Here is a 19956-nt window from a genome sequence, read left to right as displayed (position 1 = left end):
AAATTTTATCTTGATTGTGGGGTTCTAAAAATCTAGAAGATTTTTGCTTCTTCACACAGGTCATCATTCTTTTATTGGATGCCACACACTTTCTGTCAAAGAACAAGGACCACTGGAATACACTATCGTTTTGCTTCATTTTCCCAGGGTATGCAACATTTTTTTAAGATCTAGTAGCTAAAGTGAGAAAGGGATCATTCAAATCTTACCAACTGTTGAATGATTTAGATTAATGGAGTTTATAGTTTTAAGGTGAAGCTCATTTCTGATTAGCGTAACCAAAAACATACAGTCTGTGGCTGCTGCCAGCTGCCAGGGCTACAGAGGAGCTACTCTCTGTAGAATTCAAATGAAGAGTGAGGAGAGTATTATTTTTTTAAATTTTATTTTATTATGTTATGTTAGTCACCATACAGTAATCATTAGTTTTTGATGTAGTGTTCCATGATTCATTGTTTTCATACAACACCCAATGCTCCATACAGTATGTGCCCTCCTTAATACCCATCACGGGGCTAACACATCCCCCCCCCACCCCCCTCCCCTCTAAAACCCTCAGTTTGTTCCTCAGAGTCCATAGTCTCTCATGGTTGATCTCTCCCTCCGAGAGAGGGAGAGGGGGTCTTTCCCCCCCTTCATTTTTCCCTTCCTTCTCCTAATGTCCTCCAGCTATTCCTTATGTTCCACAAATAAGTGAAACCATATGATAATTGACTTTCTCGGCTTCACTTATTTCACTTAGCATAATCTCCTCCAGTCCCATCCATGTTGATTAAAAGTTGGGTATTCATCCTTTCTGATGGCTGGGTAATATTCCATTGTATATATGGACCACATCTTCTTTATCCATTCGTCTGTTGAAGGGCATCTCAGCTCACAGTTTGGCTATTGCAGACATTGCTGCTATGAACATTGGGGTGCATATGGCCCTTCTTTTCACTACATCTGTGTCTTTGAGGTAAATACCCCGTAGTGCAATTGCCGGGTCATAGGGTAGCTCTATTTTTAATTTTCTGAGGCACCTCCTCACTGTTTTCCAAAGTGACTGTACCAACTTGCATTCCCATCAACAGTGGAAGAGGGTTCCCCTTTCTCCACAACCTCTCTAACATTTGTTGTTTCTTGCCTTGTCAATTTTTGCCATTCTAACTGGTGTAAGGTGGTATCTCAATGTGGTTTTGATTTGAATTTCCCTGATGGCTAATGATGATGAACATTTTTTCATGTGTCTGTTAGCCATTTGTATGTCTTCTTTGGAGAAGTGTCTGTTCATGTCTTCTGCCCATTTTTTGACTTGATTATTTGTTTTCTGGGTGTTGAGTTTGAGAAGTTCTTTATAGATCTTGGATACCAGCCCTTTATCTGTAATGTCATTTGCAAATATCGTCTCCCATTCTGTGGGTTGCCTCTTTGTTTTGTTGACTGTTTTCCTTTGCTGTGCAGAAGCTTTTTATCTTGATGAAATCCCAAAAGTTCATTTTTGCTTTTGTTTCACTAGCCTTTGGAGATGTATCTTGAAAGAAGTTGCTGTGGCTGATGTCAAAGAGGTTACTGCCTCTGTTCTCCTCGAGGATTTTGATGGATTCCTGTCTCACATTGAGGTCTTTCATCCATTTTGAGTTTATCTTTGTGTATGGTGTAAGAGAATGGTCGAGTTTCATTCTTCTGTCTATAGCCGTCCAATTTTCCCAGCATTTATTGAAGAGATTGTCTTTTTTCCATTGCATATTTTTTCCTGCTTTGTCAAAAATTATTTGACCATAGAGTTGAGGGTCCATATCTGGACTCTCTATTGTGTTCCATTGGTCTCCGTGTCTGTTTTTGTGCCAGTACCATGCTGTTTTGGTGATCACGGCTTTGTAATATAGCTTGAAATCTGGCAACATGATGCCCTCAGCTTTGTTTTTCTTTTTCAACATTTCCTGGGCAATTCAGCATCTTTTCTGATTCTATACAAATTTTAGGATTCTTTGTTCCAGTTCTTTGAAAAATGCCATTGGTACTTTGATTGGGATGCTGTTGAAGGTATAGATTGCTCTGGGTAGCATAGACATTTTAACAATGTTTATTCTTCCGATCCATGAGCATGGAATGTTTTTCCATCTTTTTGTGTTTTCTTCAATTTCATGAATGTTCTGTAGTTCCTAGAGTATGGATCCTTTACCTCTTTGGTTAGGTTTTATTCCAAGGTATCTTATGGGTTTTAGTGCTATTGTAAATGGAATAAATTCTCCAATTTCTCTTTCTACAGTTGCATTGTTAGTGTATAAGAAAGCAACTGATTTCTGTGCATTGATTTTGTATCCTGCCACACTACTGAATTTCTGTGTGAGTTCTAGTAATTTGGGGGTGGAGTCTTTTGGATTTTCCACATAAAGTAGCATGTCAGGAGAGTATTAGATAAAGATGTGGCCTTTGTATTTACTGGCTTCTGCTACTATGAGAATGGGTATTAGAGCTTTAAAAATGTGTAAATTATCTCTTATTTTTCAGTCTCAATTTCACTGCCTTTGTTTCAGCAAAATTGGGAAGGAGTGAGTTTATGAAAATTGTTATGCCAAGAAAGTTTTTGTTGCATTTGGGGTTTCTCAGGCTCACTCCAATCATTCCTGCCTGCTTATCAGTTGCCAATATCTACCTAACCTCTTTCCCCTTGGCACAGCCTCTGATCTTTGGCAGGTCTCTTTATACCAGATGCTGTTGAAGGAAGCTCATTGCCTATGAAGGAAATCAGTTGATCAAGGCTGTCTTGGATCGACCACTCTTCAATAACCCCATAGACAAATATGGTTTTCATATTTTCTAGATTTTTCTTGGTGTTTCCCCGGAGATAAATTTCTTCTTCATCTTTTTACACTGGCACTATAAGCACATATCTGGAGAATATATGTGTGGGTCATCCTGGTGTTGATTTCTCAACTCTGTCCTCTGAAGAGTCTCTAGATGCTCAATTTGAAGGAATAAATATTCTTCTGGACACATCTCACTCAATAATATCCTGTGGAAAGTACTTCTGAACAACTTTTATAAATACAATTTGTTTTTATATAAGCTGTTAAATAGCTTTATATTCACACATAGTATGAATCTATCATAATTTAACCATTCTCTTAATTAGAACACGATAATTTTATTTCTGTGTATTTACAACTACAAATGATTCTGTGATAAATATTCTTATGCATATATTTTTAGATACTGATCCTTGCTCCTATGATGTGGAATCGTAAGAGTGGAATTGGTAACTATGTGTAAAGTGATTGTAATAGATTTTGCTAGATTTATTTTTTAAGTGATAATAATTTATATTGTCACCCATAGTGTGGCTTATTCTACATCCTTGCCAACAGTAGGAATTATCAATCTTTTATAGTTTTTGTCACTTGGGGGAGTGTAATTTTATTTTGTTGTGTGCTTCCCTGACTACTACTAGATTTTTGTCTAATATTTTGTTGTGCACTTTCCTAACTACCAGAAAGTTTGAGCATTTTAAAATATATCTGTGGTCATGTGATGTATTTTCCTTCTGTGAATTACCAATTCATAGCATTTTATCCTTTTTCTGTTGTAAACTTATAGGCATTCTTTGTATGTTATAGGTCAGAGCTCTTACTCTGTTATCTTAATTGCAAATACATCAGTGTACATTTTTATACACCTGAGCTTGTGACCTATAAACAAGCCAAAAAAAAAAAAAAACCTACTATGTAATAAATAAATAGGACATGTGAGTGTGTCTGAGACTCAGTTTGCTCCTTTCTTCCCAGTGTACTGGCTGGTTAATGTCCCCTTTTATTCTCAAAATTTCCTAATGTGCTAAGTTATGTGGTTGCCTCATATATGAGGAGTATTTGAAGGAATTAGAGATGTTCAAATTAGGTAAAACTCTTATTTGCATATATGACATTTACATGCGTGTGTACGTGTAATTGTTTCCCATTGGAGACCCTATGAGTAGAACTAAACCACTATGTGGGACACATAGGATGATAGATTTTAATGTACTCTAAGGGAAATAGAAATATACAGTGTTTCAAAGTTGCATTCAGCCACTTTAGGAAATCTTTGAGCTCATCACTGCCAGCCATAAAGTTTACATTGATTAACTATTTAGTGGGACTAATATTGTGGGATTAAATCCCCCAGAAATCTAATATGTCTTCTGAGTATATATATGGTGATTCCATGTGACTGGAATGATAGAAGCCACTTTGTATGGTCAAAAAATATTTGGATATTCTGCAGACTGGTGAGAATTCCAGATTTTGGAATATAGCAGGGTTCTAATTCTGGTTAGGCCATTTACTTTCCACATGGCCTTAGTAACATTAGCAGACAGCTCTAAGCCTTGGTTTTCTACTCTTACAAAATTATAATACTTCATGAGGCAATTTTAAGTTTTAAATGTGACTGTGAACATAAAATATGTAACTTAATGTTTAGGATGTAGTAACCATTCAAGTCATGGGGACTACTCATTAATATTCTTGCCAAATGTATTGAACAACAACGTTGTCTGTAGGTCACTGTTGACATACTAATCTTGGAATTCTTATAGAAGTTTGCTGATTGTGGAGTCAGACTAAGGTTAGTAAAATAAGGTCAAAGTACTATAGAACCTACGGTTTTCTTAGATATGGAAGCAGGTAATTAAAACAAACACAAACTCTCATAGAAAGAAAAGTTTTGTTCTTTTATAGATCATACTAAGCTATGTTTTAGACCGTTCCGGAATATGAGCTTAGACATGTTCGGTTTTATAATGCCTTCTTCTCTTGTTTAGAAACAAACAAAAAGCACAAGAACTAGGAATGCAAGTTGTACAGATAATTAAGCCAAGGACATCAGCTAACCTTAACAATCAGATATTAGAAAGGGCTGTCACAGTGGTAGGAAAAATGCTGAGAGAGGCTTTTATAACTACAGATCTTGGATCAAGCTGACTGGGCAAAGTTCTTACTCTGAGGAGCAAAACAACAATCTTTGTTTTGAGAAATGGGCATGGTTTTCACAAGCAGGTGGTTTAATTTGAATCTGCATTTTTTTTTTTTTTTAAGTCAGAGAGTAACACGAAAGGCAGAAATAAGTGCATGGGGAATGTGACATGGAAAGCAATGCCGTATTATTATGGACCATAGCTGGAGACCTCCCTTTATTGGGAAGAAATCAAGTTAAAAAAACACCTGGACATGAAGACAACTTATGTTATAACCCTGGAAGAACTCTTGCTAGTTGTAATTTTGCTCTAGCATTTATCTAATAAAAACACTAGACACTAATAGAGAATGAATTTTTTTTCATTTGAAGACAAGTAATAATAACAAAAGAGGAGTCAATGCAAATATAGTAGGAGAAAGGGGCAAGAATGAAACATACACCAAAATGAATGATGGACAAAGAAAACACCCTCTAAACTTTGTCAGTGATCAGGTAAAGTGATTAAAAACACTGGCATGAGTGAGCATATCTTAATGAAATGAGTATGAACTCCTGGCTCAGAAACAAAGCCCAAGGATGTATGGTGAGACCACAGATGTAGAAGTAGCATGAGAAACAGAAGCCAGGGAATACTTAGATGTTAAAAATAAAATAATCACAGAGATAAAGTTACTATTGACCGTGCGTATATAAATATATTTGTGGAAAATACAAATAAAAGTCCTGAAGGACAGGGTTTTTTTGTGTGTGTTTCATTTTGTTTTTTAATAAGCTAAAAGTAATGTAAATGAACAAATAATTTTAAGAGTTAGAAATAAACCAGTATTTATGGAACAAAGGATCCCACATAAGCCATAATTAGTGTCCCTGCATAAGTAAACCAAGCAATTAGAAGAGAAAATAAATATTTAATAATGTATTTTAAGGGGAATTTCCACAAATAAAAGAAGACTTGAATTTATAGGTTGAAATGACATACTATGTTCTGGGGAAAAAATTCACACAATATGATTAACAGACAAACCCTGGTGATGATTTTGTCAAATATAAAGAAAATTATTTTTCATATCCAGGCAAAATAATCCAGACACCAGTGGAGAAATAAAATAACAAAGCAAGCCGACCTTAAAAAAAAAAAAACACATTCCAGATAAGATGTGGAACAATGCTCCTAAATTACTGAGCAAAAACATAAAAATCTTATGTACAGCCAAATCATTGAACTATAGAAGATATATATGTATATATGTATATATACATATATATATATATATAGTTTTTACATGTGCAAGAATGAAAGTAAGGTAATTTCCATAGACCCTTTTTGAAGAAACTGTTCCTCAGCAAAAGAGGAGAAAAATGAGTAAAGAATGATCAAACAACTGGTGGGCAGTCTTGAACCCATTTCCTGAAAGGGAAGAAATGGAAACAAATGTATGAGTTATTCTACAAAATTGGCAATAAAGTTATATTGTTTATAGATGACTCGATTGCTTGCTAGGAAACTCAGGGGAAATCAAACAAAAAAACTATGGGAGAATTTGGTAGTTGCCAAGTTATAAAATTAATAAACAAATGTCAACAGTCTTTTCTCCATAAAAAATATTTAAAATTATGGAGCTCATGGTAATATTTGCAAGAGCAAAGGAAATGAGGGAGTAAAATTAAGCAGAAATTTATAAGAGGTAGGTAAAGAAAACCTACCTACTATTGACAGAGCAATCAGTAGATAAACATACCTTTTAAGGATAGAAAGATTCAATAGCATTATAATGTAAATTATTCCTACATTAACACATAAAAGATACAATTCTAAAGCAAATAGAAACTGAATTTTTAAAATACAAGAAAGGCTCATTATAATATTTGAATGGAAAAACAAATAATATTCTTTTTTTTTAAGATTTTATTTATTTATTTGACAGAAAGAGAGCACAAGTAGGCAGAGCAGCAGGCAGAGGGAGAGGGAGAAGCAGGCTCTCCGTGAGGCAGGGAGCACGACGCGGGGCTCGATTCCAGGATCCTGGGATCATGACCTGAGATGGAGGCAGATGGTTAACCGACTGAGCCACCCAAGCACCCCAACAAATAATATTCTATAAAAGAGAGTGAAAAAGAAAATAAGCACACACAAATGATAGCATACAATATCAATCTAAAGAAATGACCATGTGGTACTCAGAAATGACTGACAGGTTCATCAAAGGAGAAGAGTAGAGGGTAGATGAAAGCCATACAGGAATTCACTACGTTACCAAGACAGCCATGTTTATTATTTTGAAAAAGAAGGATTATTCAATAAATGATGTTGATAGCATCTAAGAGACTAATGTAAGGCTTAGCTCACCTTTTATCCAAAGAGGAATTTCCAGATAAATTTCAAACCCTAAATTTCTAGGAAATAAGATGGAGATTTTATTTTCCCCCATAATTCTAGAGTAAGATACAGAACCTAGAAATTATTGATATATTTAAATGTTTAATAAAATATATGACAAAAGGATAATTTCACTTATATGCAAAGAGTTAAATTGATTAGGAAAAAACTCAGTAAGAAATTAGAGAAAACACATGAACTGACAGTTCAAAGTAAAAGAAATACAAACAGGAAACTATCTTTAAATTCCCTGGAAATGAGATTTGAAAATTAAAATTAGATGAACATTTTCAGTTATCATCCCTAACATATTATATAAATGACTATTTTAGATATTGGTGAAAATTAAGGTTTTCTCTTCTTATAGTGATGAATTGGATTTTTCTGAACCTCACTTCAACTTTTCAGATACTTGTGATGGTCAGATTTATGTGTCAGTTTAGCTAGGTTACACTCCCCAGGTATTCTATCAAATATTAATCTAGGTGTTGGGAAGATATTTTGCAAATGTGATTAAGGTCTGTAATTGTTTGAGTAAGGAATTTTGTCCTAGAAACTAGGACACCTAACTGGGTGGGCCTGATTCAGTCAATTGAAAGGCCTTAAGAGCAAAACTCAGGCATTTTTCCCCCCCTGAAAATTCTTGCCTGTAGATTGCAGTTTCATCCCTGGATGTGCTGGAGGGTTCCAGCCTGCCCTTCCTGACTGCCTGCCCTAAGGATTTTGCACTAGCCTAGCCAACCCCACAGTTACATAACCTAAGTCCTTGCAGTAAATCTCTTAACCTCTTAATATACATATCTTCTACTGGTTCTGTTTCACTGGTTGAACCCTTAATAATATATTTGTATTCAGTTGGTATAGCTGCTTTTGCTCACAGTCAACTAGATTCTTTCACATATTAAATGGTTATGTTCCCGAGCCTCTTTCAGGTGGGTACATATTTTAGTTTCTAAATTTAAGTGTGGAAGAGAGCTTAAATATAATGACATACCATGAATGATTCTGATTTTGCCCCAGGACATGGATTGAAATAGATGTTAACAACATGATATTTTAGGTGGGTATACAAGTCTTTAGGAGACCTGAAATAAATGGGACTCAGTAAGATAAGTTCAGTTTATCACTCTATTCTACTGTTGAGCTTTAGTTTTTTTGTTTGTTTTATTCCTCCAGTTCTCTTATAATAAAAAAAAAATGTTGCAAGGAGAATTCCTGCTCCAATGTTATGTACAAGAGTTTCTTTAAGACGGTGGTTCTCAACCCTGGCTATATAATGAAGTCACCTAAAGAACCTGTAAAAATAATACTGATATTTGGGTTTCATCCTCAAAGATTCTGAATTAATTGGTCTGGGGTTTGCTGAAGAGAATAGGATTTTTTTTTTTTTTTAAGATTTTATTTACTTGGGAGAGTGAGAACAAGAGCAGGAGAGAGGGCAGAGGGAGAGGGAGAAGCCGACTCCCCACTGAGCAGGGAGCCCAACATGGGGCTCTGATCCTAGGACCCCGAGATCATGACCTGAGTGGAAGGCAGGTGCAGATGCTTCACCCACTGAGCCACCCAAACACCCCAAGAATAGGATTTAAAAACCTTCTCAGATTGGTCTAATGTGCCAAAAAGGCTGACAACCTCCTATAACTAGGAGTGAAATTGTTTGATTATAAGATGTGAATATGTTTATTTTTAGTAGGTAAGGACAAATTGTTTTCCAAAGTAGTTTTACTGGCTTTTATTCTGACCATCAGTGTAAAGAACTTTCCTTTCCTCTCTTAATCATGTTTGTCTTAAATTTTTGCCAATATGGTGATTATAAAGGTAACACGTTATGATTTTATTTTACATTTCCCTGATTATAACTGAACTTATTTATTTTTTCATATGTTTATAAACTTTTCAAGCTACCTTTTTCTGCAAAATACTAGTTCCTATATTTTGCCTATTGTTCTGTTAGTAATTCATCTTTTTTAAAATTAATTTATAGGAATTATCCTGAATTCCAATTCATTGTCAGTTTATGCAAGTATCCTCTTCAAATTTGGAGGGTTTATTTTTTTAAGAGAAACACTCCATTTTTTTCATGTTTTAACCCTAAACAGCTTTCATGCCATCCCCTTTCTCCTTTAACCTACATGTGAGCAAGCCAATAAGAAAACCCCTTTACCCCCACTGCTTTGTGCTTGCATGAAGTTGAATCCTCATTCCGGCCCCACTTCCTAGCCACAACACAACCAAAACCACCAGTTTGCTCTTGCTAGCCGCTCAGACCAGCCTTTATCTGCCTTGCTTTCCCTAGAAAGTGCAGTTGTGTAAGTAATAAATTATTTCATATCCTTTTGCTATATGTAGCAACATCAGGCTCAATAGGTTGATGAAATTACTAATTATTTTTTTAAAATTATGTTTTATTTCCAGTTTTAACTATGTTTTTGCAAGTGTTAATTCTTCTGTTTGTTCAAATGGATATGTGCATTGTATCTACTGGTTTCCTTACATATTTTAGATTCTTAGTAGTCTGCTCGTATTTATCAGTGAGGACCTAGAAGGAAAAGCATTGAGAGCTGGAATAGATGTCATCAGCATAATTACAATTTCTCCCTACAGTAATGTATTCAGATTATAATCATAGAAATTTTCATCCTGATGATTAGATAGGGAAGAGGGTTGTATGTGACTTTTGGATCATCAGTTTTCTTTATAATGTTGAGAAAAATTTGCTTTCTGGGTGTGTGGCAGCACATACTCTTTTGTGTCCAGAATTTATCTGGACCACTGCCTGATTTTATGCCCTACCTCAGTAACTTGTTTGGCAGACTCCTGTATCAAACTGCCACTTTACTACCCAAAGGCAAGAGCCCTTGGCAGCAATACTGGGATCTGGTATAACTAGTTTGCACTTCTTTCATTGGTATCCTCATGACAAAATCCAAAATCATTTTTTTAAGTTTATTTGAATGTCAGTTAATGAATGTATTGTGCAATATCAGTTTCAGGTACACAATGTAGTGGTTCATCACCTCCATACAACACCTGGTGCTCATCATGACAAGTGTACTCCTTAATCCCCATCACCCACCCAACTCATCCCCCCACCACATCCCCCAGGCAACCATCAATTTGTTCTTTATAGTTAAGAGTCTGTTGCTTAGTTTCCCTCTCTCTTTTTTCCCTTTGCTCATTTTTTTTTGTTTCCTAAATTCCACATATGAGTAAAATCATATGGTATTTGTTTTTCTCTGACTGACTTATTTTGCTCAGCATAATACACTGTAGCTCCATCTGTGTTGTTGCAAATGGCAAGATTTCATTCTTTTTTACGGCTGAGTAATATTCCAGCGTGTATGTGTATGTGTGTATGCATATGTACATAACACTTATGTATGCACATATATGTACACATATGCATACATACATACCGTCTCTTCATCCAAACACATTCATCAGTCTATGGACACTTGGGCTATATTCATAATTTGGCTATTGTAGATAATGCTGCTCTAAACATCAGGGTGCATGTATCCCTTTGAATTAGTATTTTTGTATTCTTTGGGTAAATACCTAGTAGTACAATTGCTGGATCATAGGGTAGTTCTATTTTTAAGTTTTTGAGGAACCTCCATAATGTTTTCCAGAGTGGCTACATCATTTTGCATTCCCACCAGCAGTGCAAGAGTGTTCCTCTTTTTCCACACCCTCACCAACACCTGTTGTGTTGTTGATTTTAGCCATTCTGACGAGTATGAGGTGATACCTCTTTGTAGTTTTGAATTGGAATTCCCTGATAAGTGTGTTTTTATGTGTCTGTTGGCCACCTGTACATCTTCTTTGGACATGTATTCATGTCCTCTGCCCATTTTTTAATTGGATTATTCAGTTTTTTGGATGTTGAGTTTTTTAAGTTCTTAATGTATTTTGAATACTAACCCTTCATCAGATATGTCATTTGCAAATATTAATTGACCATATAATTGTGGGCTCATGTCTGGGTTTTATCTTCTATTCCATAGATCTATGTGTCTATTTATGTGTTGGTACCATACTGTTTCAATGACTACAGCTTTGTAATATAACTTAAAGTCTGGAATTGTGATGCCTCCAGTTTTGCTTTGCTTTTTTAAGATTGCTTTGGCTATTCAGGATCTTTTGTGGTTCCATACAAATTTTAGGATTGTTTGTTCTAGCTCTGTGAAAATGCTCTTAGTATTTTGATAGGGATTACATTAAATATGTAGCTTGCTTTGGGTAGTATAGACATTTTAACAATATTTGTTCTTGCAATCCATGGGCATTGAATGTCTTTTCATTTCTTTGTATGGTCTTTAATGTCTTTCATCAGTGTTTTATATTTTTCAGAGTACAGGTGTTTTACCTCTTTGGGTAGGTTTATTCCTAGGTATCTTATGGTTTTTGTTGCAATTGTAAATGGATTGATTCCTTAATATCTCTTTCTCCTGCTTCATTATTGGTGTATAGAAATGCAACAGATTTCCAGACGTTGATAGCAGAATCCAAATTCTGCTTTTATTTTTGTATTCTGATTACTCTGTTCCTGGGGCTATCCTAAGGTTTTTCTTTGATACCTCACTCTTTAGAAAGTCCTTCTGAACACGAAGTGGTTTTAAGTTCCTAATTTGTAATTGGTTTCTTTTAATTTTCTTATATCTACTTTATATTTCTAGAAATTCTTCAGGTTTTACCTGCTAATGACTCACATCTTAGTTCTCTGTCATGGCTATGGATGTATTTGTATTTTTATATTCCTTCTGTTATTCCAAAGAAATTTTAAGGAGGAGAGATAATTACCTATCACGTACCTTGAATTGTAAATTCTTACCTTTGTCCTTTTACTTGTTTTATTTATGTATTCTCTCCTTTAAGTTTGTCTATTCCTCATATACAATCTCCTGGTCCTATTCCTAGGCTTGACTTTCCTAAATAGGTTCAGTTTCTTCAAGACACATTTTTACTCATTAGATTTTGTGCAACTATGCACTGGACATGCTCTGTCTGATACAGTTTTTCTAACCTATAAGGACTCTGTTTCAGTCACACCATATCTTCTGTGTCCAATAACTTTGTCTTCTTCCTTCCCAGATGAAACAATAATGCTCATCATTGGAATCAATTTGATCTTAGTCTTACTGTATTTAAATATATGAAGCCCAGTTTTTGAGAATGAACTTGATTTTTAACTCAAAATAGTACAGCAAAACAACCATATCATAGCCCTGGTCACAGTGAGTTATATAATCATACCTTTTCTTCTACAAAAACTCTTTTCAAACACAAAATTTTATTTACTTAACTTTCACAGAATAAACTTATCTATTTTAATTCAACACATTCTCCTCCAATTTTACACCTCAAAGATCTAGGTTAGTGGTCCAGGTTAGTATTAGGAAGGGAAGCAGGAGTGAGGAGTGTCAAGGTCAATCCCACAGGAGTCAGACTAGATTTCTAAATTAGGGATACTTGAGACCAATTAGTACACAAATCAGGAAAAAGAGGTATTTAAAATCATGAAGCAAAGGGACCACAGAATATAAATTAGTGCTCCCAAATGGGGAGATCAAGAAGCTCAACAGAAATATGGGCACACAGCCTGCAGATAGTGACAATATTTTTGATGGACATTAGAAAGACAGACCCTTTATTAGGCACCAAAGGCATACTGTCACTTTCATCAGAGTAATGAGACATTATGAAAACAAGTGAAGGAAAAAGTTAACTCTGGATGCCATAGGCACCTGCATGAGACATCTGAAAATATTGTTTAAGTTTCTAGAAAGGTATTCTAGTGTTTCTGTTTGAAGGAGCAGGGATGGAAGAGGCAGTGGTAGTTTTGAATCTCCACATAGTCAATGGGAGGCAGAAGTTAACAGGGTTTTGTGACTGTTATTATGGTGCATATTTTTATCTGACCCATCATTGCTTTCCTTAATTCCTCTCACAGAATGCTCTGGAAATATGTTACAAATGTAAAATATCTGTCCCACTGAGGAAATGCCCAGTAACTGGTGTTGTAACTATGACCACATTTTGGAGGTATTACAATTAATCTCTTTTTCTCCTTTTCGTCATGATCACTCTCATTTTGGGAAAATCCTGGGAGACTTATAATGGAGTTTACATAGTTTTCATAAGCACCCATCTAGATGTTAACAGCTATCAAGTTTTTATTTTTATTTTTATTTTATTATTATTTTTTAAATTTTGTTTCATTTTATTATGTTATGTTAGTCACCACACAATACATCATTAGTTTTGGATGTAGTGATCGACGATTCATTGTTTTTGTATAACACTCAGTGCTCCATGCAGTATGTGCCCTCCTTAATACCCATCACCAGGCCAACCCATCCCCCACCCTCTCCCCTCCAAAACCCTCAGTCTATTTCTCGGAATCCGTAGTCTCTCATGGTTCATCTCCCTCTCCTATTTCCCCTCCTTCATTTTTCCCTTCCTTCTCCTAATGTCCCCCATGCTATTCCTTATGTTCCATAAATAAGTGAAACCATATAATTGACTTTCTCTGCTTCAATTATTTCACTTAGCATAATCTCCTCCAGTCCCATCCATGTTGATTAAAAGTTGGGTATTCATCCTTTCTGATGGTTGAGTAGTATTCCATTGTATACATGGACCACATCTTCTTTATCCATTCATCTGTTGAAGGGCATCTCGGCTCTTTCCACAGTTTCGCTATTGCAGACATTGCTGCTATGAACATTGGGGTGCATATGGCCCTTCTTTTCACTACATCTGTGTCTTTGGGGTAAATACCCAGTAGTATAATTGCTGGGTCATAGGGTAGCTCTATTTTTAATTTTTTGAGGCATCTCCACACTGTATTCCAAAGTGACTGTACCAACTTGCATTCCTACCAGCAGTGTAAGAGGGTTCCTCTTTCTCCACAACCTCTCCAACATTTGTTGTTTCTTGCCTTGTCAATTTTTGCCATTCTAACTGGTGTAAGGTGGTATCTCAATGTGGTTTTGATTTGAATTTCCCTGATAGCTGATGATGATGAAGATCTTTTCATGTGTCTGTTAGTCATTTGTATGTCTTCTTTGGAGAAGTGTCTGTTCATGTCTTCTGCCCATTTTTTGATTTGATTATTTGTTTTTTGGATGTTGAGTTTGAGAAGTTCTTTATAGAGCTGGAAATCAGCACTTTATCTGTCATGTCATTTGCAAATTTCTTCTCCCATTCCGTGGGTTGCCTCTTTGTTTTGTTGACTGTTTTCCTTTGCTGTGCAGAAGCTTTTTATCTTGATGAAATCCCAAAAGTTCATTTTTGCTTTTGTTTCACTAGCCTTTGGAGATGTATCTTGAAAGAAGTTGCTGTGGCTGATGTCAAAGAGGTTACTGCCTCTGTTCTCCTCGAGGATTTTGATGGATTCCTGTCTCACATTGAGGTCTTTCATCCATTTTGAGTTTATCTTTGTGTATGGTGTAAGAGAATGGTCGAGTTTCATTCTTCTGTCTATAGCCGTCCAATTTTCCCAGCATTTATTGAAGAGATTGTCTTTTTCCATTGCATATTTTTTCCTGCTTTGTCAAAAATTATTTGACCATAGAGTTGAGGGTCCATATCTGGACTCTCTATTGTGTTCCATTGGTCTCCGTGTCTGTTTTTGTGCCAGTACCATGCTGTTTTGGTGATCACGGCTTTATAATATAGCTTGAAATCTGGCAATGTGATGCCCCCAGCTGTGTTTTTCTTTTTCAACATTTCCTTGGCAATTCGGAGTCTTTTCTGATTCCATACAAATTTTAGGATTGTTTGTTCCAGCTCTTTGAAAAATGTCATTGGAACTTTGATTGGGATGGTGTTGAAGTTACAGACTGCTCTGGGTAGCATAGACATTTTAACATGTTATTCTTCTGATCCATGAGCATGGAATGTTTTCCCATCTTTTTGTGTCTTCAATTTCTTTCATGAGTGTTCTGTAGTTCCTAGAGTATAGATCCTTTACCTCTTTGGTTAAGTTTATTCTGAGTTATCTTATGGTTTTTGGTGCTATTGTAAATGGAATCATTTCTCTAATTTCTCTTTCTGTGGTTGCACTGTTAGTGTATAAGAAAGCAACTGATTTCTGTGCATTGATTTTGTATCCTGCCACATTACTGAATTGCTGTTTGAGTTCTAGTAATTTGGGGGTTGGGTCTTTTGGATTTTCTGCGTAAAGTATCATGTCATCTGTGTATCAATTGGTCTTCTAGATCATTAATTCATTCTTCTGCCTCACTTACCCTAGCCATTAGATTATCTAAATTAGCTTGGATCTCATTGATAGCATTTTTAAGTTCTGCCAGGTCAGCTTTCATTTCTGCCCTTAGAGACTCTATGTTGCCATTATTGGTTTCTCCATTCTAGCTATTGTCTTCACAATTGCTACCTTGAATTCCATTTCTGACATCTTGGTTATATCTATATCCATTTGTAAATCTGTGGTAGAAGTCACAGTCTGAGTCTTTCCTATTTTTGGAGATCCTCCTCCTAGTCATTCTGGTGAGGGTTGGTTGAGGGCATGTACAGAGTCCAAATTATTGACCACAACCCAAGCAAGAATCACCTGTTTTCTAGGGACTTTAGGGTTGCTGGCCTCTTGTTCTCCCAGCCTGTTTTCTGTGGGAGGGGCCTGCCACGTTTTTATTCAGGCAACCCTGTTTGGGCAGAGTTGCCCTGCCTCCTGTGGGGGGGGGGATGGGCTCAGTGAAAACTGTTTTGGGGGGACTTTTTTTCTCTTGTGGCTTTCCCTGGTGGCTTGCTGCATCTCTTCTGAGAGTCAGAGCAGAAGGGATCATTTCCAACCCCCTGCCACAGAGCAGGGAGATTGCAATGTGTTCTTCAGTGAGCTCTCCAGGCCACAATATCTCCATTTCTGTCTGTGCTGCTATAAACTGCAGTGTCCTGGATTGTGCACCTCTCAGCAGCACTTCCAGTCCTCGCCTCCAGGTCGGGGAATGTCTCTGCCCTTTGTCCTTCTAAAACCACCAGCCACCCCCAGTTTGCACCCCTGGCCCCGCTGCTGCAGGTTTCAGTCCAGGGGGCTACCCTAAACTCCTTTCCCTGTTACTATCCGTCTGCTAGTCTGTGCCCAGTCCCCAGTGTGGGAGCTTTTGTGCTCCTGTGTTATTTCACCTTCCTGGCACCGGCACTTATGGCAGCCACTCCCCCTTCCGTTTATCTTCCAATATCTGCCCGCAGAATCACAGCTTCCTGCTTCATACCTCCAAACCAACTGCCTGCAATATTCTGTTTGTAAAGATCCAGATCTATCATCTTACATCTCAGGCTGATTTCATGGGTGTTCAGAGTGGTCTGGTAGATATCCAGCTCAATTCTGGGGACCAGAGAAATAAGGTCCCCTACTCCTCCGCCATCTTTTCCTGACCCCTAGTTTTATTTTTCTTAAAGATTTTTTTTTTTGAGAGAGAGACAGCAAGCACAAGCAGGGGGAGCAGGAAGCAGAGGGAGAGGGACAGGAGAATACCTGCTAATCAGGGAGGCAGATGCAGGGCTTGATCCCAGGATTCTGGGATCATGACCTGAGCTTAAGGCAGACCCTTAACAGACTGAGCCACCCAGGCACCCCAGCTATCAAGTTTTTAGATTGCACTTCAGAATAAAACATTTCTTACTCCATCATAATACCTCCACCTCCATGTGGAAGTGCATGGTGCAGTATTTCCATTCAGAGAAACAGCTACAAATAACTTTGGTTACAATAATTTCGTGTTAATATTAGTTAATGACATAGAGCATTTATTGTATAGAATATTAACAATATACTTTTTACGGTACACAAGAACTGAGAAAACCTGGACTACAAAGTATGCCTTACCATTGCCCTCAAAACCTGGTCCACATGTAAATTTTTTCTCCCTCTTTAAAATTATACTTATTTTACTAAGGGATTATATAGATTGATAATTATTAACCATTTGCAAAACAGAATATGCAGTATAAGGGAAAAACCTTAATTATAAAATAAGTAGCCATGGTTACAATGGCATTTATAAAGGTTAAAGTAGAATAAATCCTTTGGAAATATGACATTTTTAAAATGCATTTTAATGAAATACACCTCTCTTTGGTAATTAAATGGAAGGAAAAATCCATTATGTTAAATCTTCAAATTATTTTTAATACATTTAGTTTTAGCTATCTTTTGGAGTCAATTATTTGTCACTTTTATTATGTATTTTTCCACTCCCTAAGGCTCTAATTTGTTGTACTCATTAACATCAATGATTCTTCCTCAATAGATGAGTGATATATCTGATCTTACACATTAACATATTTATTTTGCTGGAAAACAGATTTTGATTTTGAAAGTTCTGTGGGAAAAAGTGACAAATAATTTCCACAGGAATTATTTCTATTTTCTTGCAGCAGCAGTTTCTTTATTTGATAATCCTTCAGATATAAGTGACTTGAGTATAGGAGAAAATTAAATAGAAAATGAGGTGAGAAGAAATTAACCACTCTTTGTATAAATCCAGCTATTTCTGCAAAAAAATCACATCATATTATGTTTGGCTGTTAAATTTTATTCTTGTTAATTTTAATCATAATTATTATAGTAAATTTGAGGAATGTAAATATTATGGTAAATTTGAGGAATGCAAATAATAAAAAGAGTCAACTCATCCTTTTTTAAAAGATTTTACTTATTTATTTGAGAGAGAGAGCATGAGTTGGGGAAGAAGCAGAAGGAGAGGGACAAGAAGACTTGGCACTGAGCACAGAGCCCCAATGTAGGACTTGATCCCATACCTCTGAGATCATGACCTAAGCCCAAAATCAAGAGTTGGACACTTAACCAACTGGGCCATCCAGGCACCCAACTGATCTTTGACAAGGGAGTAAAGGCAATTCAGTGGAGAAAAAGTCTTTTCAACAAATGGTACTAGAATAATTTGCCCCCCCCTAAAAAAATGTATCTAGATATAGATGTTATACATTTAAAAAAAATGAAATGAAAATGGATCATTGACCTGAGTGTAAAACTTAAAACTCTACATTTTTAGAAGAAAACACAGGGAATTTAGATGACTTAGGATTTGGCAATGAATTTTTAGTTACAACACTGAAAGCATGACCCATGAAAGAAAAGATTTAAAAGTACAAATCATGAAAATTTTGATCACTCTGACTTACCTTGTTTGTTTATCTTTAGGTGGTATATATTAGATTATTTTTCTGATTTTTTCCTTTAGCTACATAGTTAAATTTTTTTCTTCAATTTTCAATCTTGAGAGTGGCAGTGGCTCTTGTACATTTATTTATTAGTCAACTTCGACCACCATAACAAAATACCATAGACTGGGTGGCCTACACAGCAGAACTTTATTTTCTCACAGTTCTGGAGACTGAGAAGTCCAGTAATAAGTTACCAGCCAATCTGGTAATAAGTTACCTCTCCTAGTGAGAGCTCTCATCCTGGTTTGCAAGACTGCAGCCTTCTTGCTTAGTTCTCTTTATGTCCTTCTCACATGTAAAATACATCCATTCCATCCCAATGATCTCCCAAATCTTATTCACTTATTTTTTGATCCCCCAAATCTTAACTCCTCCCAACTTCAATCCTTAAGTCCAAAGTCTCATCTAGATATTACCAAATCAGATATGTATGATACTCAAGATATGATTCACCCTAAAGAAAAATTCCTCTCCATCTGTGAACTTGTGAAACCAGACAAGCCATGTGTTTCCAGATACAATCATGGGAAAGCCGTAGGAGAGACATACATATTCCAAAAGGGGAAAGGAAAAGGTGACAGATCCCAACCAAGTCCAAACCTAGCAAGGCAAATTTCATGAAATTTTAATTTCTAGAATAATCCTCTTTGGCTTGATGTCCATCTTTTAGATTCATTGGGATGTTGGCCTTGCCTTCTGTACTTACTAGATCAACAGTCCTACCTTCATGGCTCTTCTGGGTGGGAATTACACCCCCAAAGTTTTGCTAAATGAGGCCCTGACACTGAGGCTCCAAGGATAGCACTGTCCCCAACCCTTTGATCAGAGGTCTTTGACCTGTTGAAACAGAAGCAGTGAGTGGCACCATCCTTTAAAACTAATCAGGCAGCTCTGAAGGTTTGCAAATTACCTTCGGGGCATTCTTTCCTTTTCTTGAAGAATAGTGCATGTTTGCAGCTGAATTAACTCTATGGTTATGCCTGTTGGATCTAAGAAGTCACCCTTCTTTCTTTGACTCTTCCTCCCCCCCCCCCCCCCCATTTAGTTCAAAATGTCAGTGTATCTGCTGGTATTCCATCTCTATGCCTGGCTTCTGCTGAGATGGGCAATTAAGTCCCTGAATCAGACCCACAATCTCTTTATTAAATGGTTTTTCAGCTATACCCTTAGTGTTCTCTTTAGGACAAGCTTTCTCACTTTCTGCCATATGGATAGGCTGATAATTATTCAAATTTCCAAGTTCTGGTTCCTTTTTGCTTAACAATTTTTCTTTAATTCATTTCTCTCTTCTCATATTTTAATGTTAGCCACCAGAAGGAACCAGCCTTCTCCTTCAGCACCTTGCTTAGAAATCTCCTCAGCTAAATATATAGTTTCATCACCACCAAACACTACAACATAATTCAGTCAAGTTCTTTGCCACTTTATAA

At 36.4% G+C, this 19956-nt stretch overlaps 1 pseudogene; it reads right to left on the bottom strand.

Annotated features, from left to right (window-relative positions):
- LOC114205260 (U1 small nuclear ribonucleoprotein C pseudogene) overlaps positions 1–19475 on the bottom strand; it is a 95737-nt pseudogene extending 76262 nt beyond the window's left edge.
- Between the last annotated feature and the right edge of the window lie 481 nt (positions 19476–19956).

Source organism: Eumetopias jubatus, unplaced genomic scaffold, assembly GCF_037043125.1.
Source record: "Eumetopias jubatus isolate StellerSeaLion01/CBP00866 unplaced genomic scaffold, mEumJub1_p1.0 scaffold_7, whole genome shotgun sequence".
NCBI classification, from domain to species: Eukaryota; Metazoa; Chordata; class Mammalia; order Carnivora; family Otariidae; genus Eumetopias; species Eumetopias jubatus.
Note: the sequence above shows the minus strand (reverse complement) of the source record. Positions and strands in the feature narration are given on the sequence as shown.